The 27,541-nt window shown below is 41.5% G+C and overlaps 1 protein-coding gene and 1 pseudogene across 3 annotated transcripts in view; both read left to right on the forward strand.

The window, feature by feature from the left end:
- The window catches only part of LOC306646095 (olfactory receptor 7E24-like), a gene marked incomplete at its 3' end in the record, with an annotated part of 85,990 nt that overhangs the window by 39,351 nt on the left and 19,098 nt on the right, over positions 1–27,541 (forward strand). The window lies entirely within an intron of this gene.
- LOC306646173 (actin-related protein 2/3 complex subunit 3-like) lies at positions 1,944–3,625 on the forward strand (annotated as a pseudogene). Its single transcript has one exon. The product of its transcript is annotated as an actin-related protein 2/3 complex subunit 3-like (transcript).

Below are 27,541 nucleotides of genomic sequence, written 5' to 3' on the forward strand. Positions count from 1 at the left end.
TATGACCCAGAAGAGATACAGATTAACCCCATTAGAGCTGAAGGAGATGAGGAATGAAGCAGGGACTATATGATATTACACACTATGTGACCTGGAGCATGACAGAAAACAAATTTGTGTTTAACTTCCAAGTCAGTGGTGATGTGATAACAAAGCACTTAATTGAAAGACTGTTCCAGGAGATAAAAATCAAAATATACTGATTAGAACAGCATTTAGTCCATAGTAATGGATAAATTGGAAAACCTGTATTATCAACAAATCATTGGCCAATGGATTATTGAAACATATGGGTTTTACAACCTGAAATTTATTTTCAGCATCACCTGAAAAATATTTATTTCCATGGTACTAGGGAATGAATCTGGGGGTTCTCTGCCACTGAGCTACACCCATAGACCTTTTAAATTCTCTTTTTGTTTTATTTTGAGACAGGGTCTTGCTAAGTTGCTGAGGCTGGTCTAGAACTTGCCATCCTCCTGCCTCAGTCTCATGAGCTGCTGGGATGACAGATGTGCCCCACTTCTCCTAGCACAGTTGGAGATCACTAACTGAGTGGACTGGAGCACATGGTTGAGCTCTCATGGCCACAGGGTCGTCATTTTAATGGTGCTTAGCTGAGGAACTCTAGGATGAAACAGAAAATACACAGCTGTAGGACTTTAGTAAATACAAATATCATCATCATCATCATCTATTCTAGTGTTGATGCATTGAAACTTACTTGAATTTCAGTAGCACTTCATCCTAAGGGCCAAGACACTCTTACACTTTTATGTTTATACAAATATAGCAGATCAAGAACAGATAATAGACATTATGTATTTATACACTCAAAGTGTACCACAGTCAGGGCAAACATTATCCCACATGTAGTTTGTATGTCTATCTTCTATCACCTTTCTATTAATCTCTCCATCTATCTGATGACTCAAATGAATATTCCATTGTTTCCTTTTCTTGTGAGAAACTTGAATGATGCAGATTGTGAATGATCCATTTCACAATCTGCAACGTACAGATGTGCCTTATCTCTGCCATCTCTCTGCTAGACTTCAGGGCTTTGGAAAGGAAAGAGTTCTGCTTGCCTTTTGCACTGGTTCTAGCTTTCATGTGAATTGGAAAAATTATTCATTGTCCTACAAGGCAAAGCAAAGACAGTTCAGCTTTCACACATCCAATAACCTCTTCCTTCATTGAAGGGAAAAACTTCTTAAAAATTAAATTTAAGGTTTGTTTTTTATCAGGACTATATAAAACACCTAGATTTCTTAAGTGGTATTTTCAAGATAAGGAATCATAGAATGAGGGTTGGATTTGAAATGATATACAAATAATAAAGGATAAAAAAAGTGAGGGTAGAAATGTAGCATGCAAATCCAAGAAAGACCAAATTTAGGCTCTTTCTGTTTTCATTAAGGACATTCATCATGTGTTGGAAAATTAGAAAAGGCAGAAAGGAAATGATTCATTACTGCACAAACAGCTCTTTGAGGTTTCATCCATCATGTCCTTTATACTACAGTATGGTGGGACTCCTAATGTCTGATCCCATCTATCCACTATGAAATGACTGCAGTTTAATATTAAAAATTCAATACTACCCATTTGTATTAAAAGTTCTCAATACCAAACACCTAGCTATCCAATCCAGGTCCATATGCCTGCTGATTAGTTACATAGTCCTGCAAAATTTATTTCTAACATTTATCCACACAAATAAATAGCACTTTTAATTCCATGTCCAACTTAATGGCATATATATTCAAGTTTTATTATAAAAATCAATCACAAATCACTGTCCAAATTTATCTCTCTGAATCACAAGGTCCTCATGGGTGGAATGTGGGTAGATTCCAAGAATCATAATTCCTGATCAACTGGTGTTATCAATTTCAAAATGACTGGGTCCTCGTCTGGATCCAAGCCACGGTGACAGGAGGATGCCAGCCTACCATTCTTCTCTCACGAACCCTGACATCAAACTCATTGGAAACATGACCCTGTTACCTACCAGAAGACAGTTCAAAGGACCTGCCACCAGGGAGACAAAAGATACAGATAATGAAAGCCAATGTCTTCTTCAAAAACTATAAAATTAAGAATGAAGCCGATAAGACCTCGATGTATATCACCCTGTATATTTCGGAGTGTGTAAAGAAACTCAAAAAGTGCAACTCCAAAAGTCAAGGTGAGAAAGAAATGTGTACCTGGGAATCTCTAATTTTCCCATTCCTGGAGAGACTGGTTTCCCCCTTCATTCAATTTATGCCAAACCTGCAAACAAATAGGAAGATGAAGTCATGCCAGCCTACCTACAGTAGCTAAGGCAAGAGACGGGACTGAGATTTTGTGAGAAAGTGTTTGATCCTCAGAATGATAAACCCAGCAAGTGATGGACTTGCTTTGTGAAGAGACAGATCATGAACAAGAATCTTTCAGGACCTGGGCAATGAAGGGAGCCTGGGCAGCCACTGTCTCCAGCACCTTGGACAGCATTTTACAGCAAGATGTATACAATCTTTTTCTTTATTTAATAATGTTAATATACAGAAGAGAGAAGAGAGCATGTCTTTATTTGAAAAGCTCTTGATCAAGAATTTGGGTGTGTGGGGGTGACTTGTTGACGGGTGATTTGAAATTTTCTGCAGTATTAAGCTGGTGCTTAATAAGAATAAATAATAATGAATAAATTTCTAACATGTCATGTCAGAAAACAAATGACTGGGCAAAGGTAACTTAGTTAATGCCTTCACTAGGTGACAACACACACACATGCAAATCTTTGTGATGTATTCAGCAGTGGGAGGAGCACTTCCTTTGTGAGCTGACATCAGAAGTCCCTGATGCACTTACCATATTTGAGAACAGAATGATTTCAGTTTATGGTGAGATTGTGGTGAGACCCTGTGGCCACAAGAGAGTCAAGGTATATATTTTTGACTCCAGGCCTTGGAGCCGACTCAACTATTGGTGAGTTGGTAGGGATACCCCATGCAGAGGACACGTAGGTGTGTCCACCTGCCTGTTGTTGCATAGGGAGTTTTGCCAGTGGGCTGTAAGTCTTGAGGAGTGGGGGCCAGACTGGAAAGCAGAGGGACTTTTCCATTGTCTTGGGGTGCTTTGAAACCATTGTCTTCATAGTCTGGTAGGCCTGGCCCTCTGCTGCCCTCTCACCTACTTGCTTATATCAACAGAAGCCACCTGCTGTTTTATGAGCTGTCCACAGGGCTCCTCATGGTGAGGAACTGAGGGAGGCCTCTTGCCATCATCCAAAAAGGACCTAAATCCTCCCCATGACTTGAGGATGACATGAGATGGGTTGATTAAGAGAGGAAATGCAGATAATAGAAAAAGTGTGGAATTTATAGCCATGAGATGACTGTAATCCTACTTAAACCCATACTGTATGCTTGTTGGAAACTTTGGAATATTTGAGGGAATTGAAATTTACCAACAACTTTGTAAAGCTCAGCGCTTTACACAATACCAACATGTATCACTTCTACAAAAAGCTAGAAATGAATTCTTATCTATATTAAAAAACAAAAACCAGGACATAAAATCCCAAACCACAAGAAAGTAGTATGGTAATAAAATAAGAAGTTCTCCTTAGAGACATAAATCTAAGTCTTTTTTTCTTTTTTTTTTTTTTTTTTTTGTGGTACTGGGGATTGAACCCAGGGCCTTGTGCATGCAAACCAAGCACTCTATAATGGAGTTATATAGCCTCAGAGACATAAATCTGAATTGCAAACATGAGAATAGTATCAGATTCTTGTCATAAAAAAAGAAATTTCTCCCTCATTGACCTGATTCATTAAATGGATTTACAAATACTAAAGAGAGACATTGAGTTTTAATTCTTTGAGGTACTGACAGATTTACTTCATTGACTATGAATTCAGGAACAGAAGGGCAGTGACTACACTCTATGAAGTACAATTTTCTTTCTTTTTTTTTTTTGGTGAAATTACAAGTGTTTATTCTATACACATGAGTAATTGCACATATAATATATATCCATGCCAAAATTATGTGTACAGAATGGGTTTTACTAGGCAACTTTATAGCCTTTATCTTTTACTCAATTATAGCTCTCTAAACTATGCACAGGAACAATTGGAGAACAGTGGTTAACTGCTTCTTTTAATCCCAGTATATCTTTTTTTTTTTCTTTTGTTTTTCTTTTTTTTTTTATTGTAAACAAATGGGATACATGTTGTTTCTCTGTTTGTACATGGCGTAAAGGCATACCATTTGTGTAATCATAAATTTACATAGAGCAATGTTGTTTGATTCATTCTGTTATTTTTTCCCTTCCCCCCACCCCTCCCACCCCTCTTTACCCTCTATACAGTACTTCCTTCCTCCATCCTTGCCCCCCTCCCCCTCTAACCCTAACACTAACCCTTCCCTCCCCCACAGTATGTGTCATCCTCCACTATTAGCGATATCATTCATCCTTTGGCTTTTTGAGATTGGCTTATCTCACTTAGCATGATATTCTCCAATTTCATCCATTTGCCTGCAAATGCCATAATTTTATCATTCTTTATGGCTGAGTAATATTCCATTGTATATATATACCACAGTTTCTTCATCCACTCATCAATTGAAGGGCATCTAGGTTGGTTCCACAGTCTGGCTATTGTGAATTGAGCAGCTATGAACATTGATGTGGCTGTGTCTCTGTAGTATGCTGATTTTAAGTCCTTTGGGTATAGGCCAAGGAGTGGGATAGCTGGGTCAAATGGCGGGTCCATTCTAAGTTTTCTAAGGAATCTCCACACTGCTTTCCAGAGTGGCTGCACTAATTTGCAGCCCCACCAGCAATGTATGAGTGTACCTTTCTCCCCACATCCTCGCCAACACCTGTTGTTGCTCCTATCCTTGATAATCGCCATTCTAATTGGGGTGAGATGGAATCTTAGGGTGGTTTCGATTTGCATTTCTCTTATTACTAGAGATGTTGAACATTTTTCCGTGTGTTTGTTGATTGCTTGTAGATCTTCTTCTGTGAAGTGTCTATTCATTTCCTTAGCCCATTTGTCGACTGGATTATTTGAATTCTTGGAGTAGAGTTTTTTGAGTTCTTTATAGATTCTGGAGATTAGTGCTCTATCTGAAGTATGATTGGCAAAGATATTCTCCCTTTCTGTAGGCTATTTCTTCGCATTGATGATAGTTTCCTTTGCTGAGAGAAAGCTTTTTAGTTTGAATCTATCCCAGTGGTTGATTCTAGCTTTTATTTCTTGTGCTATGGGAGTCCTGTTAAGGAAGTCTGATCCTAGACCAACAAGGTGAAGATTTGGACCTACTTTTTCTTCTATAATCTGCAGGGTCTCTGGTCTGATTCTGAGGTCCTAAATCCATTTTGAATTTAGTTTCGTGCATGGTGAGAGATATGGGTTTAGTTTCATTCTGTTGCATATGGATTTCCAATTCTCCCAGCACCATTTGTTGAAGAGGCTATCTTTTCTCCATTGCATATTTTTGGCCCCTTTGTCTAGTATGAGAAAATTGTATTTATTTGGGTTTGTGTCAGTGTCCTCTATTCTATACCATTGATCTACCTTTCTATTTTGGTACCAATACCATGCCGTTTTTGCTACTATTGCTTTGTAGTAGAGTTGAAGATCTGGTATTGCAATACCCCCTGTTTCACTCTTCCTGCTAAGGATTGCTTTAGCTATTCTGGGTTTCTTATTCTTCCAGATGAATTTCATAATTGCTTGCTCTATTTCTGTAAGGTGCATCATTGTGCCAGTCACATTGCAAGTCCTGAACAAATACAGATTGTTGGTTGTATCATAGACATCAAGACAGAAATGTCTAACACAAGAAACCTTCAGAGTGTCATATGCCTAAATATAGACCAAACTAGCAAAATTACACAAAATACATAAAGATCAATTTAGAAACAAAAACACGTGGTGAACAAGGCATACCAAACCAATGGAACCCTGAATAGCATGATCATATTTATGAACACAATTCATAGGTCAATGAAGAAGGATGAACACATAAATGCAAGAGATAAATTGTACTTGACAAAATTTTACACTCATTTATGTAATTAGAATCCAGGACTGAGATTGTCAGTGAACAAAGAACCAAACATTTTTGTGACCCATTAAATGATGGATGTTTTCAAACCACATTAATGCTACATTAAACACTAGAGCATTTGTGTTGTATTCATGAACCTGCCAAAACAGTCTCTTCCAAGCCTTACCCTTCCATGTTTCTCTGGACAAAAAGAGGGAAAATGTGGGAAAGAATAATAAAAAGAAACTGGGCTGATTATTAAATGTCAGAAATAATTTCATTACTGGTAGACGCCACTGTGCACAGGAAGATGATATGATAACTATAAAATAAAAAACTAATCACAACTATCTGCCAGGAATAACAGGAAATATAAGAGAAAACGCCAATCTGATTTGGAACAAAGCATACAATAATACCCTGTGCATGGTCGGTCTTTGGTAAGGAATTAATGAATAAATAATTGGATGAGGGAAATGTGACAGGCCACAGGTTACAGGAGAGGGGTGACAAATTGGGACTCACCAGAACACAGCTCTTATTGGAGGACTGCTGTAGAACCAGAGTGAGAGAAGGAAACAGGATAGTGGGAGAGACACACCTCAATGGACACTGAATCTCCTTCAATGTGCGGGGACTTCACCTTCACAGAGGAAAGAAATATGGGACCCTCCCCTTCTCATTATTCTGGCAGCAAAGCCCAGGACCCACGTTCTCTCCTCTTTTCCTGTTTCTCCAGCCTCGCTGAGACACACAGCCCCTCTCCAGTGGTTGTCACTGAGGCTTTCTCTTCTCCACCGTCTGTGCTCAGGAAGCTCAGGTGTGCTCTCACAGAAGCTGAGATCAGAGAAGTTCATGGGAATGGCAACAGGGACAAGTTCACAGTTTCTTAAATGTCTAGATTTCATTCTCTGTGCAACTAATTAAATAAATTGGTTTATTTTCTTTTTATTCTCCCAGCAGTTTAACTCCCTTGGGGTACAAAGAAGAAAGCAGAGTGAAAAAATTGTGGTCAATTGTGTGTCTATGTAAGTCAAATTTATTTCCTCAAAGGGTTTTTTTTTTCTTTACTTTGATTTCAATGTCTCAAGGTTTGCACAGTATCAATTTCTACCAGGGAAACATCCCAGGAGCAATCTCTCTGTGATGTTCCTCCTTCGAAGAATCATCTGAGGTCATATGGATCATATGGTATCCACAATGTTGTCAAGGAAAACAGGTTATTTCTTTTTATTTTTTCTCGAATTTTTAATTTCAAATTTGTTTATTTTCAAGATTTCAAATAAAATTGTATGTGCATCATGTACAAAATGATGTTTATGAATGTCACATATTGTGGAATGGTTAAACCTATACAATTAACATAAGCATAACTTCACATATTTTTGTGGTCAGAATGCCTAAGGTCCACTCAGCATTTTTCAGGAATACATGATACCATCATTAGCTAAAGTCACTGTACTGTGCAGTTTAGCTATTGAACTCATTCCTCATGTCTAATTGGAATTTGGTTTTCTTTGCTCAACATGTTCCCCCTAAACTCACCACCTCCCTGGGTTACTGGTAATTACCATTCTGCTATTTCTGTGAGATCCACTGTGCAAAGACCACAGAAAAATGAGAATATACAGTGTTCATCTTTCCGTGACTGGCATATTGCCATTAATACATGTCTTTCTGTCAATCTAAATTGAGGTAAATGGCAGGATTTCCTGCCTGTTATGCCTGCATAGAATTGTTATGTATCTATGCCATTTTTTAAAATCCACTCATCCATTCATGGACACGTAGGTTGATTCCATGTGTTGGCTATTGTGAAGAGTTCTGCTGTAGCACTGCAGAGAACTTCTTGACATTCTGATTTTATTCTCTTTGCAGATATGCTCAATAGTGAGATTGCTGGATCTGATAAGGCAGTTCTATTTTTAATTTTCTTGAGGAAGTTTTGTACTATTTTCTGTTCTGGTTGTACTAACTGTGTTCCCCCCAATGCTGTGCTAGGGTTCCCTTTTCTCTGCAGTACTCCTGACCCCTTTTTCCTTGCTTCTCCTTCTGCAACTCCTGTCTTATGAACGATTATTTCCTTGATATTGTTCTTTAATCTGACTTCAGATTTACCAAGACTTTCTTCAGCATAACTGAGTCCACTCTTAAAACTTACCATTAGATATGGAAAATGAAAAATTCCCAAGATAATGTGGACAGAGGAAAGAGGATGAAAAAGAAGGCCATGCACCTATAGCCTTCATCTCCCACAACAGAGCTTCTCCAGATGCAGACTGCAGATGGGGGAGGAAGTGTTTCATCACCCCTAAAGTGACAGTCCATAGAGGGCATTAATCCCTTCAAAAGCAGATCCTCTCCAGCTGTCATCTTCAGAACCTTGACCCACAGGTCAAATCCCAAGCCCTCAAGCTGAAACTTTCACTGATAGAACAGACCCCAAATTCCTGAGAGCCCAAGAAAACTGATATGCTCACTAGACCACCCCTGAAATATCCTATATAAACCCTCTACCTTTCTTTGTTCATGGACTCATTTTCCACCAAGATAGTGGGTTCCACAATGCTATTTCATCCCTGACCCCCTGTTCCTATGTGAAATAAACTGATGAGATGATTCCTGGGGTCTGCATCCTGCCCAGACTTTTTATGCTAACACTATTATTTTTTAAAGCTCAGTCATTGTAGTCTTCATACGTACATAACCATCTCCTTCAGTCTTCACAGAGCTTCTTTGGCAGGCAGGGATCTTTATTATTTTAGTCTAGCCTGTGAATCTAGAAGGGCCAGGTGCTGTTGTTCCTAGTGTCACAGGAGGAACAAAACCTCCAAACCTCAGTTCTGTGTTCTCATAAAAGAAATTGTGGAGTCAAATAAAAAACCAAGCAAGAGAATTTTATTATGAGTGAAAGTAAACTAAGGCTCAACCAAGAACACTCTAAAGAGAGTCTCCAAGCAGAGAGTAACATAGGAAGCAGTGCTGTTTCCAAATTCATTGCTGCCTGCTGTTTATCAGGAGATCTGGGGTCTGCCTTCAGCAGTCTTTAGCAAGTAGCTGTGCAGCTCCCCCTCCATCTTAGAGCTTTTGACCCTAGGGGGTCCTCTCTGGAACTGTCATGCTAAACATCCTATTCAGTGTGGGCTTCATCTACAAGTCCATCTTATGTTAATGTGGGTGCTGGGGTCAATGGCCAGGCAGACTTAATCTTAGTGCACTTGTGCTGTTCATGAAATTCCACTTCTGAGGTACATTGAGAAACCTGGGGTCTTAAATCGTAACTTTTCATCCACTTCAGTAGAAACTGCCAGGAGTTAGTCCCTTAATCCATCTTTCTTTTTTATTTATTTTTTAAAATATTTTTAGTTGCCAATAGTAACAATACCTTCATTTATTTATTTTAATGTGATGCTGAGGATCAAACAAGTGCTGGGCAAGTGCTCTACCCATGAGCCCCAAACCCAGCTTTGATCTTTCTTTCTTGATGTATTTTTCAGTCGACTTCCTTTGTTTCCACCTGTTTAGTCTGAGTTGTTGTTGTGAAGTTACTTCATTGTTCATTGAAAGCAATTAAACAACCTATGAACCTTCAGTTATTGGTTCACATTTCACTGCTCATTGCTAACTCTTACCTTGCTGTCAGATTCTCCTTGTCTGGGCTGTTGTCTTTGCTCTGTGGTCTGCAGAGTTTGATGTCTGCTCTTCAAGTCCATGTGACCACTGACTGCCCCTGCTGGCATAATAAGGACCTCTGATGGGGTGGGATGCAGAGTGCATTCCCAGGCCAGGTAGTACCCAGTAGTTGGGCTCTGCAGTCGGGCAGAGCTGCAGGCTGGATTTTCTAGGACAGATTGGGCCAGTGGTTATGCTCCAGAGCAATGCATGATTGAAGCTTACCTCCCCGCATGGCTAAGATACTGGGATGGACTTTGAGTATGGGATGAGGAATGTTTGCACTCTGTTGTTGATTGTGTCTAGCCTCTAACCTCTACAGAAAAGCAGTGATATACCTGACTTTGGGTAGACTATTCTACTCTTACTCCCAAGACTCCCCCACAAAGTCGGAACACAGAGGGCTTCCTTGTAAGCATCTCAGAATATTTTAATGGCCGCTTGACTGCCTCCCAGTTTTCTTTCCCATTGTAAGAATTGTGGACCTTGGGAATCTTTCCTCTGGCCCAGTGCTGGCTTGGGGGAACCAGAGAATAGATTCCATAAAATGAGATTGTAACAATGGTCCACTATGTGCTGTGAATATAGCCCTTGCTGTCCAGCCATTGTGACTTATTTTTTTAAGAAGACATGTTTGTCTTCCCCTTTTCCTCTCCCTCCCTTAACCCGCTAGAGTCGGGGGCAGGAATACATATCTCCCCCATCCTAGGCAGACTTATCTGTCCCCCCACAGGAACCAAGAAATTCAGACTTGGGGGTGGCACCAGAAGATCTCAGAAATTAACATGTGAATCACAATCCCCACCTCCCCCAAGGGAACACCTGGCTTATAGCCTTTGTATTGTTTCTGTAAAAACTCTCTCCTCTCCCTGATGGTCAGAATCACAGCCTCTGGGACAGAAGTGCTTCTTTGCTAGTAAAGCAATGCAACTTCTTTTTCCTTTTTCTCAAAAGCATGTCCTGATTATTTAATTGGCACTGGGGAAAGTGTTAGGGGTTGCTGGCTCAGTTGGGGCTCACTGGTAGCTCCCAGAAAAAAATGCTCCGCAGACACGAGATCTTACACAAAAGACTTTATTTTTGCAGACTGATAAGATCTGCTCAGGGTGGAAAAAAGAAAAAAAAGAAAGAGAAGATGGCGTATGGCTTCTCCCAGATATTGGAATTTCACTGGCTGGGAGGAACCAGTCGCGGTGGAGAATTCTTGCAGACTGACTGATGGACTAATAACACGTTAGGACGTAACATGGGAGGCAGGAAGATGATGGCAGCATAAGTCAGAAATTCCTGTAACATAAGAGGCGGGCAGAAAGCAGACTGACAGGTGATGGGGAGGCAGAAAATTCCTGTAACGGGAGAGGTGGGCGGCTTTATACCTTACATTCCCCCATTTCCTTTTTTATTAAAAAATATATATATATATTTTATATATTTTATATATATATACTTATATATATATTTTATATTTTTTTATATACATATATATTTTTTTGGGGGGGTACATGGATGAAGGTCAGTCTTCTGTAATTACTTCCTGCTGAGTGTGGATGTAGAGCTGATATCATTGTGGCAGGAAGAGTTGGGGACTTGATAGTTTCTCTGGGGGCACATCTGCAGCCAGGCTGCGATTTGTGAGATCCTGATATTTTCTGCAATACAAGCTGATTAGTTGACATGGAAGTAAAAGATAGGGGGCTCCCCTTTGCAGCTGGCATTCTATTGGAAAAAAAAAAATTCAGTGGTTAGGAAAATTACAAACAGGAATCCAGTCCTCATGGCTGGGCATGGTTGTCTGGTATTTCAGTCATCTGGCTCCCAATTTCTGGAATGGGAGAAAGGGGGAGGGCTCCATGATCTTCAGTCTGAGACAAAAGGGTCCCACAGGAGTGGCCAAGTGTCAGTTGGAAGAAGCCTGTGGATTAGGAGCTGGAAAAGGGTTAGTGGACTGAGAATAGAACTTAACCCAAGAAATGTGTAGCCATCCTGGTAGATTTTGTACCTTGACAGCTGTTGGCATGGCCAGGATCACTGTATGGGGTCCGTGCCACTTGGGAGATAGAGGGATTGTAGCTTCCTGAGGAGGAGAAATAAGAACTTGGTCTCCTATTTGAAGAGGTTGGGTAAAGAGGCCAGATAAAGGTTTGGGTAGGGTGGAGTCAGCATAACCCCATAGAAATGCTGGAATGTGATTAGAAGAGGAATGGATATTTGAGAAGGAAGAAGGAAAGGATGGGGCACTATCCCAGGGAGCAAGATGGGATGACCATACATTAGTTCAAAAGGGGAAATCTTAGTTGGTTTCTTTGGGAGTGAGCGAAGATGCAGAAGAGCAAGGGACAGGAGTTTAACCCAGTTGAGGTGAAGTTCTAAAGAGAGCTTGGTTAAAACATTTTTAAGAGTTTGGTTTGCTCTTTCTACTTTGCCTGATGACTTTGGGTGAAAAGGAATGTGGAAATGCCAAGGGACCCCGAGAGCCTTGGCAAGTTGTTGGGTGACTTGGGAAATGAATTCAGGTCCATTATCTGACTGGAAGGAAGTAGGTACTCCAAAGCGAGGAATGATTTCATGGAGGATGAAGGTAGAGACAGTTATTGCCCTTTTGTTGGAGGTGGGGATGGCTTCAATCCATCCCAAGAATGTGTCTATCATAACCAATAGGTATTTAGATTTTCTTACTGTGGGCATGTGAGTGAAATCAAATTGCCAGTCTACCCCTGGAATGGTGCCATGGGCTTGGTGAGTCAGAAAAATGGGGGGCCTGATAGCTGTAGGATTTATTCACAGGCAGACTTCACATGAGGAAGAGTTCTTCAGAAATGAGATATCAGAGGAGGACAGTTGCAGATGAGTTTTAGCAAATTGTAAGAGTGAACAAAGGTTGGGGTGAAACAGACGATGGTGATAGGAAAGTATTTCCCTGTTGGGGAGTGGTGGAGGCAAAGGATCATGGAGAGCCATAATAGGGGCTGGCATGGATGAGAGGGAAGCCCTTTTAGCCTCCTCATCTGCCTTGTTATTACCTGAAGAGATTAATGATTGATGTGTTTGATCGGCTCTGCAATGTACAAAGCATATAGTTGCTGGGAGGTGAACAGCCTCGAGGAGTTTTAGAATGTAACTAGAGTTGGTGATGGAGTTTCCTTTTGTAGTAATAAGGCCTCTCTCTTTCCAGATGGCAGCATGAGAGAGGATAATGTGAAAAGCATATTTGGAGTTGGTGTAGACTGTGAGGGATTATCCCTTTGCGAGGGTGAATGCGCAGGTAAGGGCAATTAGTTCTGCCTGTTGATTGGTGGTATTGTTGGGTAGTGGTCTTGACCCTATTACCTTTTTAAGAGAGACAATGGCATATCCAGCTCATCGGATCCCTTTATGGAGAAATGAGCTTCCATCAGTGAACCATATGAAAGTAGGGTTGCGTAGACTCCTTCCTGGACATTAGAGGGGTAGGGAAGTAACTCCTCCAGGGTCTCAAGGCAGCTGTGGGTTGCAGAAGCATGTATGTTGGAAGGTAGGGGTAAGAGGGTGGCTGGATTTAAAGGAGAGCATGTTTTAAAGGAAATGGAAGAGTCCTCGATAAGAGCAGTTTGTAAGGCTAACACCCGACAGGGTGGTAGCATTTGCAGACCTTTATAAGTAAGAAGCTTAGACAGATGATGAGGTGAGAGCACTTCAGTGGGAGCCCCAAAAGAGAGTTTCTTTGATTCCTGAATTAAGACAAATGCTGCTGCTAATACTCTAAGACATGGTGCCCAGCCCCTTGTAGTGGGGTCTAACCTCTTTGACAGGTATGCTATTGGTCCCAAAGTGGGACCAAACATGTGTCCTAAGACCCCCAGGGCGAACCCACTTTTCTCAGAGACAAATAGGTATAATAGTTTGGTTAAGTCAGGGAGCTTTAGGAATGGGGCTTGAAGAAGGGCTTTCCTTAAGATCTGGAAAGGGGCTTTCACTGTGTTGAGGAGAGGTTCAGTGGAAGTAGCCTTTGAAAACTCATATAGGGGAGCTGCCAGGATGGAAAAATTGGGGACCCAGGATTGTAAATATCCTGCTAATCCCCAAAAGGAAAGGATTTCTTCCTTGGTGGATGGAGTTGGCAAGTCCTGTATTAATGCTTTTCTCTCTACAGTGATGGCTTTAAATCCAGGTGAGAGGCTGACACCTAAGTAAACAACCTGAGGCTGGGAAAGTTGCACTTTTGCTGGAGAAACCCTATAACCCCTGTCAGCCAGAAAGTTTAAAAGCATAATTGTGTCCCTTTGGGAGTCCTCAAGAGAGGGACTACATAGAAGAAGATCATCAACATACTGTAAGAGAAAGGAGGAAACGAATATGAGAGAGGCAAGATCCTGAGATAACGTTTGGCCAAAGAGATGGGGACTGTCTCGGAAACCCTGTGGGAGAACTGTCCAGGTCAGTTGAGAAGAAACTCAAGTGAAAGGGTCAGTCCAAGTAAAAGCAAAGAGATCCTGTGAATCAGGGTGAAGTGGGACAGTAAAAAATGCATCCTTCAAATCTAGCACTGAAAAGTATGTGGTGGAATAAGGGATAGAAGAAAGCAGGGTGTAAGGATTGGATAAAATGGGAAAGATGGGGACCACTGCTGAGTTAATGATGCAGAGGTCTTGCACTAGATGGTAAGATCCATTAAGTTTCCTAATAGCCAGGATGGGAGTGTTATAAGGTGAGTTGGCAGGGCGCAGGAAGCCTTTCTGCCTTAAATCCTGAATGATTGGTTGAAGTCCTATAAGGCTCCTTTGGGGAAGGGGATATTGGGCCTGGGCTAGGTAGGATGTTGGGATACTTTAGATGAATGATTACAGGTGAACATTTAGCTACAGAGGGTGCATGAGTGTCCCAAACCTTGGGGTCAACCAGGGAGGGAGGAAGGGGCTGAGGACTCTGTTTGAGCTGTATATTCCTGTAGAGGAATAGCAGAGGAGTCTTGGCTAAGGCACACGGTGGGTGAGAAGGAAATAGAGGCACCCGATTTGGTTAGGATGTCCCTTCCCAGAAAGGGAATGGGACATGAAGGAATTATTAAAAAGGAATGAGTAAAGCCAATTTGTCCTATATGGCAGCTTATTGGAGGGGTTTGTAAGGGGCTATATGGTTTTCCCTCTACCCCAACAATAGAGGATTTGGCAGGGGAAGTGGGTCCCAAAAATTCCTGCAGCACTGAGGTGGCTCCAGTGTCTATAAGGAAAGGGATCTGCCACCATAAGTGTCACCTGGGACTCCTGAGTAGTGATGGTCGTCAGGTGCAGAAGTCCCGGGCCCCTTCATTCATCCATTGCCAATCCCAGCAAGTCACCGGAGGGAGGGGCCAAGGATGACCTGGCACCTCTCTGAGCACCAGGGCAATCCATTGCCCAATGTCCCAGTTGGTGGCATCTTGGACAAGGACTTGGGGGCTGCCCAGTGTTGGGGCAGGCTCGTGCCCAGTGGCCCTCATGCCCGTACTTGAGGCATGAACTTGGACGTCTTCTGGAAGCTTTTGTGCCCCTAGAAGTGGACAGTTGGGCAGGTCTAGCTCGCTGAAAGGCTTTGGCCACCATTTGGTCTTCCCTTCGGTTATAAACCTTGAATGCCACTGCTAGAACTTGTGGCTGTGGGGTAAGGGGCCCCCTATCCAACTGCTTCAATTTGACCTTTATGTCAGGGTAACTTTGGGAAAAGTATTAAGTCATAAATAGCTGTCATCGCTCTGGGGTTTTGGGATCCTGGTTAGTGTACCTGAGCATGGCCTCTGTAAGGCGGCTTAGAAATGCTGACGGGTTTTCATCTCTGTCCTGTATTACTTCCTGAAGTTTATCATAGTTAATGGGTTTAATAGTAGCCTTTCATAGACCTGCAAGGATGCAGGTTTGAAACCTATCCCGCTGCAGACCCCCAGCCTTGGTATTATAGTTCCATAGGGGCTCCCTATCCGGTACCAATTCAGCCCCAAAGGGGTGGGTTGGGGTTGATTGATGAATCTCATCTGCATAATTGCGCACCTGTTCCCAGACTCTCCTGTGCTCCTCAGGGGTTAGGGTGTTGGACATGATCATGTAAATGTCATGCCAGGTAAGGTTATAAGACTGGGTAAGGTACTGAATTTCCTTAATGAAGGTTGCAGGGTTGGAGGTGAAGGAACCTAGCCTCTTCTCTATTTGAGACAGATCAGACAGTGAAAAGGGGACATGGACTCTGATTTTTCCCTCCGCGCCACCCACCTCCCGTAAAGGAGCTAGGACATGTGCATGAGACCGCATGGTGGGGGGACTTGGTGGGCTGAATGGAGGAGTGGAAGGAGAAACAGAATGAGGCAAAGAAGAGGAATGGACAGGGGCTTCTGCAGTAGGAGGCCTGTAAGGAGATGACTCATCAGCTGGATCAAACTCGGAAGAGAGAGAAGGATTAAAAGTGGGGGGAGAAGCCAAGAGAATGTGTTCAGGTTTTTGAGGAGAGCAGAGATTAGGTTTAGCCTGAAAGAAAGGAAAAATACGAAAGGGAAAAGTCTCTTTCCATTCACCAGGTCGCCCACATATGTATTTAATTATAACTAGTATAATTAGGCATATAATTATACCTAGTATAAAGCTAGAATTTAGGGTGTCATAAATAGACCATTCTGACTTACTATCTAAAGGACAGTTTAGCTCTAATTCAGGGAACAGGTGAAGGTATTTGAGATGGTTTAATAAACATCTCAGGGGCAAGTTTGCTGGGTTGGAAGTCCTAGATCCCATGGTGAAGACTGAGACCCACCTAGCTAGTGATTAGTGGCATCCCAAAAACCATGTGCTAGGCAATGAGAAGGTTAGTACACAGGTTTGGTCAACACCAGTACCAGTGTTTAACCAGGCATTAGCCGAGAGAGTTTGAGGACCTGGCCAGGATTTCAAGCAAGACAAAAAAATATAAAAGAGCCTCAAACCCTGAGAAAGAATCTCAGCACCATAAAATCAGGAATCCACCCAGCAACTAGGACCAGCTATAGGGACCAAGGAGGCACCCCCACACCTCGGCAGCCTTGAGAGCACTGGATTTAATGGCCGCTTCTCAGATCAACCGAGATGTGTTTAAGTGATCAGAGGGACTGCCTAAGGGGAACTCATCAATTTTGGAGTCCGGTGTTGCATGCAGAAAACTGGGTGTCCAGGTAAATGGAAGGTGAGTTTCTATCTGCGGGTGCTGGGGCTATCAGATGGGAATCCGCTTGCTTAGTCAATGGAAAAACCCATCCCACGTTTCGGCACCAGATGTTAGGGGTCACTTGCTCAGTTGTGGCTCGCTGGTAGCTCCCAGAAAAAAATGCTCCGCAGACACGAGATCTCACACAAGACTTTATTTTTGCAGACAGATAAGGTCCGCTCAGGGTGGAAAAAAGAAAAAAGAAAGAGAGAAGATGGCGTATGGCTTCTCCCAGATATTGGAATTTTGCAGGTTGGGAGGAACCAGTCGCAGTGGAGAATTCTTGCAGACTGACTGATGGACCAATAACATGTTAGGACCTAACGTGGGAGGCAGGAAGATGATGGCAGCATAAGCCGGAAATTCCTGTAATGTAAGAGATGGGTGGAGCCCAGATTGACAGGTGGTGGGGAGGCGGAAAATTCCTGTAATGGGAGAGACGGGTGGCTTTATACCTTACACACAGGACCTAGCTTTCATCATAAGATCATTCCTTTTACCTGGCTAACCCAGGTTTCATTCTGTTCTGTGGGCCACAGAGGTGTTTCAGTCTCCTTCCCAGACTGGGAACATTTCTAAAGTTTCTAAACATGCATTGCTGCTAGTTGGGGATAGTGAATTGTGAGGTTTTGTATTCGCCTTTCTCAGGAACATCACCCTCCTAAACTTAAGAGATTCTGGATTGTACTTTTTAACAGTAAAATTTACCACCTCAGTGTAATGAAATAACATTGTTAGGTCTTTAGGCCAAAGTAACCCCAATTTGAAAATCAGCACCTGCCCACCCAGGCATAACGTCAAGTGACAGTCATGGGGCCAGAGCGGTTATTTGCTAACTACTCCATTGTACATGACTATATAGTTTAGAAGGTTTTCCTGCAGGCTGCTGGGACTTGCAGAGGGGCAGCCTGGGAGACTCTTTCTGTCCATAAACCTTGCTTGAACTCAGAGCTGTGTCTCTGGTGGATATTTGTGCCAGCTACCCTAACAAATATGATCTTTCTTGTTTAATGTATCAAGGCATAGGTCTCCCAATATTTAAAAAAATCTTTTTAAATTTTGTTTCTATTAGTACCTTATAGTTGTACATAATGTTGGGGTTCATTTTGATATAGTCACACAGGTATGAAATATGATTTCTTCCACTTTAGTCCCTAGTACTGCCGTTACTGAAAACTTAGTCCTTGTCCCCAATATTAATTTAATAATAAAGACAAGGTTTTTAGACAGAGAAAACATTTGATTGCTTTGTTAGCAAAGGAGAAACACAGGAACTCCTGTCTCCAGGCAGGATTCTGCTTCTCAGGGGAACACAGGGTTTTTAAAGAGGTACTTCAAAGGCTTCCTTGCAGGAGGGATTGTAATTCACTCCTTGATTCAGGAAAGGGTCATTTCCTAGATCTTCTGGCCATCTCTGAAGTCTGAAGTACTTAGTTCCTGTGGTGGATGTTGCTCAAGGACTAGAAGTCAGCCTAGGAAGGGAAGGAAGGGTGACTCCTTTACCCTGAGGTTAGGGAGGATGAAAAGGACAAGAGGAAACACATGTCCATTTTAAAATAAACCTCAGTGGTAGAGCATTGGGAGCCCTGTACAAAGCTGGGAGGACCCTGTCACACTTCCCCTTCCTCCCCTCCTCTCTGGTGCCTCTCTCTTCCTCTACTCAGCTGAGTTTCCATTTGCTTATTTATTTATGGTTCTCCTGATATTTTAAAACCATCCATGGCTGAATTTCAGCAATGAGATCGCCTTATCTTTGTTTTTAATATCGAGTTCCACTTAGCCTTAATGTTTGCTCCTTTCTCTGCTCTCGTCAGGTACTCATACAACATTGGATTGAGAGGATTCTGAATTACAGGAACTGTATATGGGAGCATTTTCCTCTATTGTGCAGAAGTTCAGAGTTAAAGTCTTTAGGTATGAGGAGCTGAGGTTCTCGGCTGCTGAAGAGCTAATCAAGCTTCTTGCTGCTCCAGGCAAGGGGACTATAACTTTCTGTAGACTGTCCCATTCATCTACACTAGCCTGCTGTGGCCTGTCTGTGGTGTTCCCTTGCTGTCTCATCTCTGTGTCTCAGGTTTCTTGACTAATGCTGTCTGGATCTGTTCTTATCAGTCACAGGAGGTACATAGGTTTCATCATCAATTTCAGGAAATCAACTCATGACTTATTTAACAGTTGGCAGGATACATTTATATCTATTTAATTACATCTATCCTTCTTTTCCTCACATTTCCTCATGCATTAATGAATGTGATGAATGAATGGTGCTGTGAACACTAAGGCCATGCCTGGGTCAAGTAGGGGTCAATGAGGCTGCTTGCTTTTGGCTAAAAATATCAGAATCAGGAATTTGCTAAAACTGATAGTAGAATAGAATAAAATCTCTTCTTAAAAGATGAATAAAATTTCAGTGAGCACTTACTTGCATAAAGAAGGTATGTGATAAATCGGAGAACAATGAAAAACCGTTGGGACGAAATTGGCATATAGCAATGTATTCTGATTATGAAATTTAAGCTTTAATTTCATGCACTTCAATAGGCAGTATTAGTTCTTTTTTTGGCACTAAGTATTGAACTCAGGGGTGTTTAATCACTAAGCCACACCCCCAGCACCTCCCCACTTTTATTTTTTATTTTGAGACAGGGTCTTGCTAATTGGCTGAGGCTGGTGTCCACCTCAAAATCCTCCTGCTTCAGCCTCCCAAGAGACTGGGTTACAGGCATGTACTACTACACCCAGATTGACTATTAGTTCTTGTAGACATTTTTATGAATATTCTAAGTATAGGGATATTGTTTTAGATGCAATAAGGTAAATGTTATATTTTAATATATGTGGTCGTTGTTATTCACAGTAGCAACTATTACTATTTGTGGAGTGTAATGTATAAAGCTGCTCCCCCGTCCACCAGGTGTAGCCATTTTGCTCACCTCCCAACCACTTGTCAATCTGTGAACACCCTAGCTAGCTATTGGTTCATCAGTCAGCTTGCAAGTATCCTTCTCCCATATTGGTCCCCTGTTAGCCTGGCAGAATTCAACTGTTTTACTGTAGCTTCCCCGCCATCTTTTTTCCATTCTTCTGTCTGTACTACACACTTTTCTCTATCCTCCTGGCTTTCCACTCTCTCTAGTGCATGCCCTTTCTTTTCCTTTCTCTTTTCCTCTCATTTTCTCTCTTACCCTGCAGGGAGACTCTGTTTGTTTAATAAATTTCCTTATGTGTTTTCCCATGTCTGGCGTGGTTCCTTGGAAATTCCTTACATTGGTGCCGAAATGATGGGATCTTCCACTGTCTCTTAAGGGAGTGGAACACCATCTAGTGCCCCTGTATACAGCTCCACCTTCCATTCTGCCAGGTCGCTCTGCTCTGCATTTATCACCAGACTTCAGGTTGGTGAGTATGCCGGTTTAACTGCTGGGTGGATTCCTGATTTTATGGTGGAGATCTCTCTCAGGGTTGAGGCTCATCACGTGCTCATGCACTCCTCCCCAAAAATCCTGATATCAGGTCCTCAACTCTTCTTGGCTTTTGTCTGGCCCACATGGATGTTTCTGTGACGACACCTTCTATGTGCCGCCTTCTCGTCTCCCGTCGACTACTCTGTGGTCTTGAGACGCTGGGGCACAGACTGGGCTCCATCATTCCCCACCTTGGAATTTGGGTCCTCCAATCTGTCAGATTCCACTCTGGGAACACTTTGCCCCACCCCCAGCACTTAAAGCCACCAAAATCTCTTTGTGTAATGGCACACAGCTTCCGTGATCAAGCGGGCAGATGGAAAGGGATTCCTTATTTTCAAATCTTTTCTTTCTCTCTTCTTAGTTCTCCCTGCAGGCTCAAGCATCTCCAAACCTAAATTAAAAGGAACTAAGCATCAAGTTTCTGCTAGAACAGCCCCTTTCAGATTTAGATCTCAGTCAAGGGTTACATTGAAATGTAAATGAAGAAAGGCTCTGTGGGAGACCAGTTTCAAACCCAAGGAAAAAAAGTGTGTCAATTTTAAATTTCTCCTGGGCTACAACTCAGAATACTTTTCTCCCTTTCAACTTTTCTCTTCTTCTCATTTTCTCATGCTTTAATTAATAACCATTATCATTTTTCTTCTAGGACTTTTGTTTTTCTTAAGTGCTATATTTTTGAGCTCACAATTTTGATCCTACATACCTAGATTAATGATTTTTGATCAGTTCTTTATATCCAACTCTAGAGTTATTTTTGAACATCCATTACATTGCAATGGAGATAAATATTACAAGGCCTTTGCTTTTGTGTTAAATAGAAGCATGCATAAAAATTAGAATTTTAAAAATGGATCCAAATATTTTTAATTCATGTGATAAAGGGGTTCAATTTAAATCGGGTAAACTAATAGAAGTAAAATGTCCTTAAAATTAACTCACAAGTCTCTAAGTGGTCAAACTAAAAAATGTTGATGTTTATAAAATGTCTAACATCAATTTTTCTAGGATTTTTTTCAACAGGAAAGAGACGGCAAATACTGTTGGCACACTTGTCTGATATCTTGGTTTTTCTACAATAAGATGAGTGATTACTCAAATGTGTTTGTTAGAGACATCTGATTAATTTATAAAGCTATTCCATGGAGCAACATACTTAAAAACATTATTCTTTGCATATTAAATGTGTTCATATTTTCCAGGTATACAAGCCTTTAAAGTAGAAAATTTATCAAGAAGTTTTTCTCCAAATTAAACTTGTCTGTAATGGTAAACCTATCATTTAATGTTCTATTATAGGACCTGTCATCAATAGGGTACATGTAAAATGACATTTAAGAAAGAGTGTAATGTGCAGTAGCAAAAATGGAACAACAGTGACTGAAGTTGGGGTCTCTGATGACCTCATGGCTGTGGCATGCCTGGTGCCTGGGAGTGCTCCTGTGCAGAGGCACAAGATGCCTAACTGCTGTAGTAGAACATTGATCTCAGGCACACAGCTCTTGGGCAGGAAGGAATTATTTTGCTATAAAAGGGGGTAAATAACCGTGTTTCATCAGCTCCCTTCTCTGGTTCCTGCCCACCTTACAGTAACTTTGGAACCTAACATTGCACATGTATAAAGATTGCTGACATAACTCTTTAGATCTGCATTTCTATCAGAGAACAGAGCTCCAACTGATCTCAGCTTAATCTTCAAAATCCGTGTTTATACTCCATTGCCCCTCCCAGAAAAGCCCCACATTACCTGAGATAAGGCTCTGCCTCACAACACTGCTACACATTACAATGGCTCCAAAGTAAGACTGACTTTAACTCATTTAAAGTCATGTTCAAAAGTTTGATGTTTGTTGTAAAGATTACTGTGATCTCAAATGGGAACTCAATCAAATTTCAAGATAGCTATTGCACAAACTGAGTGTTTTACTGTTGATGATTCTATTTTGTATTTTCCTTGTAAACTCTAATTGTTGCCTGATCAATATTTTGCAGAAGTATTGCTTCAAGAGCGAACATCATAAATTAACTTGGAATAGTAAGCCATCACCTATAGAACAGATAATGTAAACCCCAATTAGATAAAAGGGGGTAAATAACTGTAAAGTCATAGTCATTGAAACTAAAGCCCAGTACTCTTAATATATGACTGGTGAGATTGTCTTGCTTGATGGTTAAGATCAAACTTAGAGATTGAGATTGAATACAGAGTTCAAGAAAAGTCCTTATTTGGGTCTTGCCCTCAAAGTCAGCCTGAACCCAGGGAACAAGAGGAATTCTCCAAGGAGCTTTGCAACTCTGGGTCACACAACCTCATGACCAAGGAGATTGATGAGGCCACTAGAGGAAAAGCCACTCAGTGCATCTGCTGCAGAGGAGGGTCATGGAAAAAGGAAAACATCCCTGGTGCTTTTAAGGAAAGCCACCTCATGGAGGAGACCCTGCCTAACCAATGGCACTGATGGAACTAAGAAACTGCTCTTATGTTCTCTATAAGTGACCCCTGTGGGAACTCAGCTGACTCTTTAACAGACAGAAATAGGTCACTTTAACCAGCCTGATCTTAAACACCTAGCAAAACAGTTAAAACCTAAATATAGCCATTCTTGGGCATTTAAAAGAAGTAATACTTAAAAATAACTTAAGATGTACACGTGTGATAGCCCACTAGAATAAAGACTAAAAGCTACAAAAGAGAGATTCTTAGGCAAATGTTCCTGATAACTATCAAGAGAAACTGCCAGAGTTAGAAATTTTTAGTCAGTTTAAGGCCTACAGACACAGGTAGGCTTAATCTATGTTTCCTAGTATCTCTACTAAATGTTGTGTTTACATTCCTGATAACCTAGACAATGTTAAAGTTCCCAAATGAAGACCTTGTCTTCTCCAGCCTTTGCAAGGCCTTCTCAGTTCTTCCACTCCCTGGTGAGGGATTATTGACTTCTGTCACTTTCATGATAGTCATTGGCATGTTCCAGATTCTGCAACATTTATATTGTATTAATCTCATTTCAGTACTCATGTCATTTGTTCTTCTCTCATAGAAACACCCATCCTCAGATGCCTCTACAACCTGCTCTTCCCAACCAGACTTCTACCATGAACCCCTCAATTGACCCAATTTCTAAAAAGGAAACTCCAAACTGCTTGCCCCATGCTGCCCCCTTCCAGCTCGAAGAAGCCAGATTGGTCATCACCCCTTTTCCCTACAGCCGTGAAGGAGTTCCTAGAATTAGAGGGGTAAATGAAGTCAGAATTGGGGACAGGCAGTTAGTGTAGAAATAGGGGATCAGTCAAATTGAGGAAATGAAATCCTCGAAAACCATCTGCCTCTGGATCTGGAAGGAGAATGAACTTTTTACATCTCACCTGCAAAAACAACCCCAGTCACTTCGGCAGGATGGAGAGAGAAGGCTTCAAAAAGAACTGGAGAGCAAAGGATTTTCTGGTATGAAAAGTAATGGGGGGATGTAATGTATAAAGCTGCTCCCCTGCTCCCCAGGTACAGCCATTTTGCCCACCTCCCAACCAGCTTAGCTATTGGTTCATCAGTCAGCTTGCAAGTATCCTTCTATATTGGTCCCCTGTTAGCCCGGCAGAAGTCAACTGTTTTACTGTAGCTTCCCCACCATCTTTTTTCCTTCCTTCTCTCTGTCCTACACATTTTTCTCTATCCTCCTGGCTTTCCACTCTCTCTAGCATGTTCCCTTTCTGTTCCTTTCTATTTTCCTCTCATTTTCTCTTTTACCCTGCAGGGAGACACTGTTTGCTTAATAAATTCCCTTATGTGATTTCCTGTGTCCAGCATGGTTGTGTGGAAATTCCTTACATGGAGCACCTTGTATGTCCAAGGAAATATTCAAGGGCATTGATTCTCAATACTAGTGTAAGAAAGGACCACTGAGACTTTCACAGATTCTGATTAAAATTGCCTTTATCTCAGGTCAGAGAATCTGGATATTTTAAAACACACACAGGTGCCTATATTAATGAGATTGAGTAATTCATATACATACAATAAGGTTTTCTGATTATGAATCATACCATATGAGGATGTGTGGATGCTCTGCTTCTGACTGTGAGGCCAATGACTTGAGTGTGCCCATCTTTTACTTCCTGCATTCCAGGTCATTATGAACTCTTGTCCTTGTGTTTGTTAGGTTTTCTGTATCTTCTGTTTATCCTTTTGGAATCCTAGTTCCAAGATTTAATTTTTTTTACACTTTATCTCCTGCAAAGATGTAGAAATTACCAATTGCTTCTCTGACCCTTCTGGACTCTCAACCGTGTGTGTCCTGAAAACGTCCCTGATAACATGGTCAAGTGTTATTTGTTGCAGGTGTATTTGGTTGCATTTCCATTGCAGATCCTTTTCCTTACTATAGATTTGTTACCCTATGAGAGAGCCCTGCCCTCAGGTAGGAAGCAAGAAGACTCCTCTAGTTGTTGGTTGACCATGTGGAACTAGCACTGGGGTGTCCTTTGGTTTGACTCCATCACACTTCTCCAGATAGTGTTTGGTGGCCTGAGTAATGGGCATTGTGGCCACCCCAATGCTGAATCCCTTCATTCACAGCCTGAGGAGGAAGGCAGAAATGCTCCCCAGGTGGGTTCAGTCAAGTCACTGTGTCTGTGGCATCAAGCTCTGAGGTGGGTTTGAAAACATGACAAAGTAAACCTCAGTCCTGTCCATCGCGCCTGCTCAGTAATGTTATTTTTGCAGTTTAATGCCTTTAATTTCTCATCAGGATCGTGGTAGGATGGTGTTAAAGCTAGTATTGGAAAGAAGGATGGGAATGTTTAAAAAAGTGTAAAACAATTCATTCTGGGAGATGATAAATTTCTGGAGTTGGACGATGGAGAAAGTTGTAGGATGGAGTGAATGTGATAATTGCCACTGAGCTCTGCACTTGACAAGGGTGAGAAATGCAAACTGTTTTAAATTTAAAATTCATGATAATAAAATGGAAATAAAAAGCAAATGAATCTTTAGAAAAAATAAATGGAAGAGATTAATTATGCACATGAACTTCCTCTTCAATTGAGGAAGTGGTGAAATAAAATTGTGGGCATTTCTTTTGTCCTTGCCTGATTCCTCCAATAATATTATGAAATCATCAGAGATTGAAATAACTTAGAAATTTGACTAATTATGAACCCTGTGCATTGAGCCTCCCAGTCATATATCCTTAATAATCAGCCTCCAGCCCCTCAGTGATGGTTCAGGTCCAGTGGCCTCCATACCTGTGTCTCCTCCTCCCATGGCTGTCTGCATCAAGAAGCTCCCATCTCAGACTGCATGGACAGCATCCCTTGGGATGGAGCTGGTGTTCACTGAGCACCAGGCAGGGGAGAGGCATCAAATATGCACCCCTTGGCCATGACGCAGTAGAGACGTGGCATGACCCAGTAAGTGCTGGGATGGACACTGGATGGAGAAAGAACCTTGTCTTCCCCTCATCAGGATGAACATGAGTTTGGGTGGCCCAATGGGAGGACAGCAGTGTGTAATTTCAGCTGTGAGGACTGTGAGTTCACACACCTAGTTGTGGTGGGGTCCTGGAAACCTCACTCGAGGTTTTGATGTCCACCCTCTCTTATTCTACTTCCCATAAACTGTCATCTACCATAGCAGGAAATGTGTCCCTTAAAACAATTTCCTAAGTGAAGGCACCCAGAAACCACCGTGGATGAGGGAACTCACGCAAGAGATTTTACTCAGTGGACAGGCAAAGCATCTGTCTGCAGGGTAAGAGAGAGTGAGAGAGAGAGAGAGAGAGAGAGAGAGAGAGAGAGAGCACAAGAGAGAGAGAGTGAAATCCAGAAGGAGAGAGAGAAAATGGCAGGGGATTTATTCTTAAGCAGTGGAATTCCGCAGGCTAATAACATGGACCACCGGCTGGTAAGGAGGTTCGTGGGCTAACAATCTGGACTAATTTCTGGCTAGGAAGTTTGCCGGCTAAGACTCTGGGTTGTAAACTGGTGTGGGGGAGGGAGAACAATGCCAGCAGCAAAATAGCAGATCTGATGCCAATACCAAGAACCTCAAAAGGTTTATGGAAGTGATGCAGAAGGTGGGGATGAGGAAGCGGATAGCCATAACACTGTGAACGATTATTCAGAGCTTCCTGATGCTGGCTGCCCAGCTTCGTCTCCCATGTATATTGTTTGATTTCATCTGCAGAGTTTTTGTAAGGCTGTCAGTGCCACATTGTTTTATTGGAATCAAATGGAAATAAAATTCCCAATTCAATATCAAATTTCTTGATTAGTTATCTTGGAAGGATTATTACTAGATGAGCCTCAGGGATATTTTTGACATTATACACTAAGAAAGAGTGGATGTTTATGACATGGACTGATTTTCTTCATTGGAACAATACATGTGTATGAGTTACAGTAACATTGAACAGGCCTCAATTGTGGAAGTAAAATAATTATTCCCCACCCATATATTCTATAGTAATCCTCACTTGTGTAAAATAGAGACAGGTAAAAGAATTTTTGAAAGGATTTTCATAGTAATAAACCTACAAGTTAAATGATGTCCCTCCTTCGGGTCATGCTGTGCCTCAGGTACAGCATAAGAAATGGGTGTATGTACTTCACAGAGAGACAGACACACCCTGATGTCAAGTAGTACACGTCAGGGGCAAAAGGTATTGTTTTGTGCACTACGTACATGAACTTTAGGTACGTTTGAGGTATGTTAAGAAAACTGTTTATAGATTTTTTAAAAAAATCTATACAAATATGGAAACATGCAGAGCAAAATCTTTCACTAATTTCATGACAGTAGTTGCCTTTGGTTGAGAACTGTGCAGGAGAGTGGAATCATGCAGACCAAAAATGCAAATTTTATAGGTGATAGCTCAAATCTTGATGCAATTACAGTAATAAAATGAATATTACCAATTGTTTATATTTTCAAATTGGTAGTTTTATTCATAGAAACAACAGGTGATGTTACTGCACCATTTCTACATGCCAGGATATATTCTAAGGCAGGAGTTCTCAATCCTGATTTAAGAAATGACCACCAAGAACTTCACAGGCAATATTCTGATGAAATATGTCTTGGTGTGTTGCCAGGGTTTTTAAGTATTTTAAAATACCCATAGGTGAATATATTGAATACTTGAGACAGATAATCATGAATGAAGAAATTTAATAATTAA

The sequence above is a fragment of the Sciurus vulgaris genome, assembly GCF_902686455.1.
Source record: "Sciurus vulgaris genome assembly, chromosome: 16".
NCBI classification, from domain to species: Eukaryota; Metazoa; Chordata; class Mammalia; order Rodentia; family Sciuridae; genus Sciurus; species Sciurus vulgaris.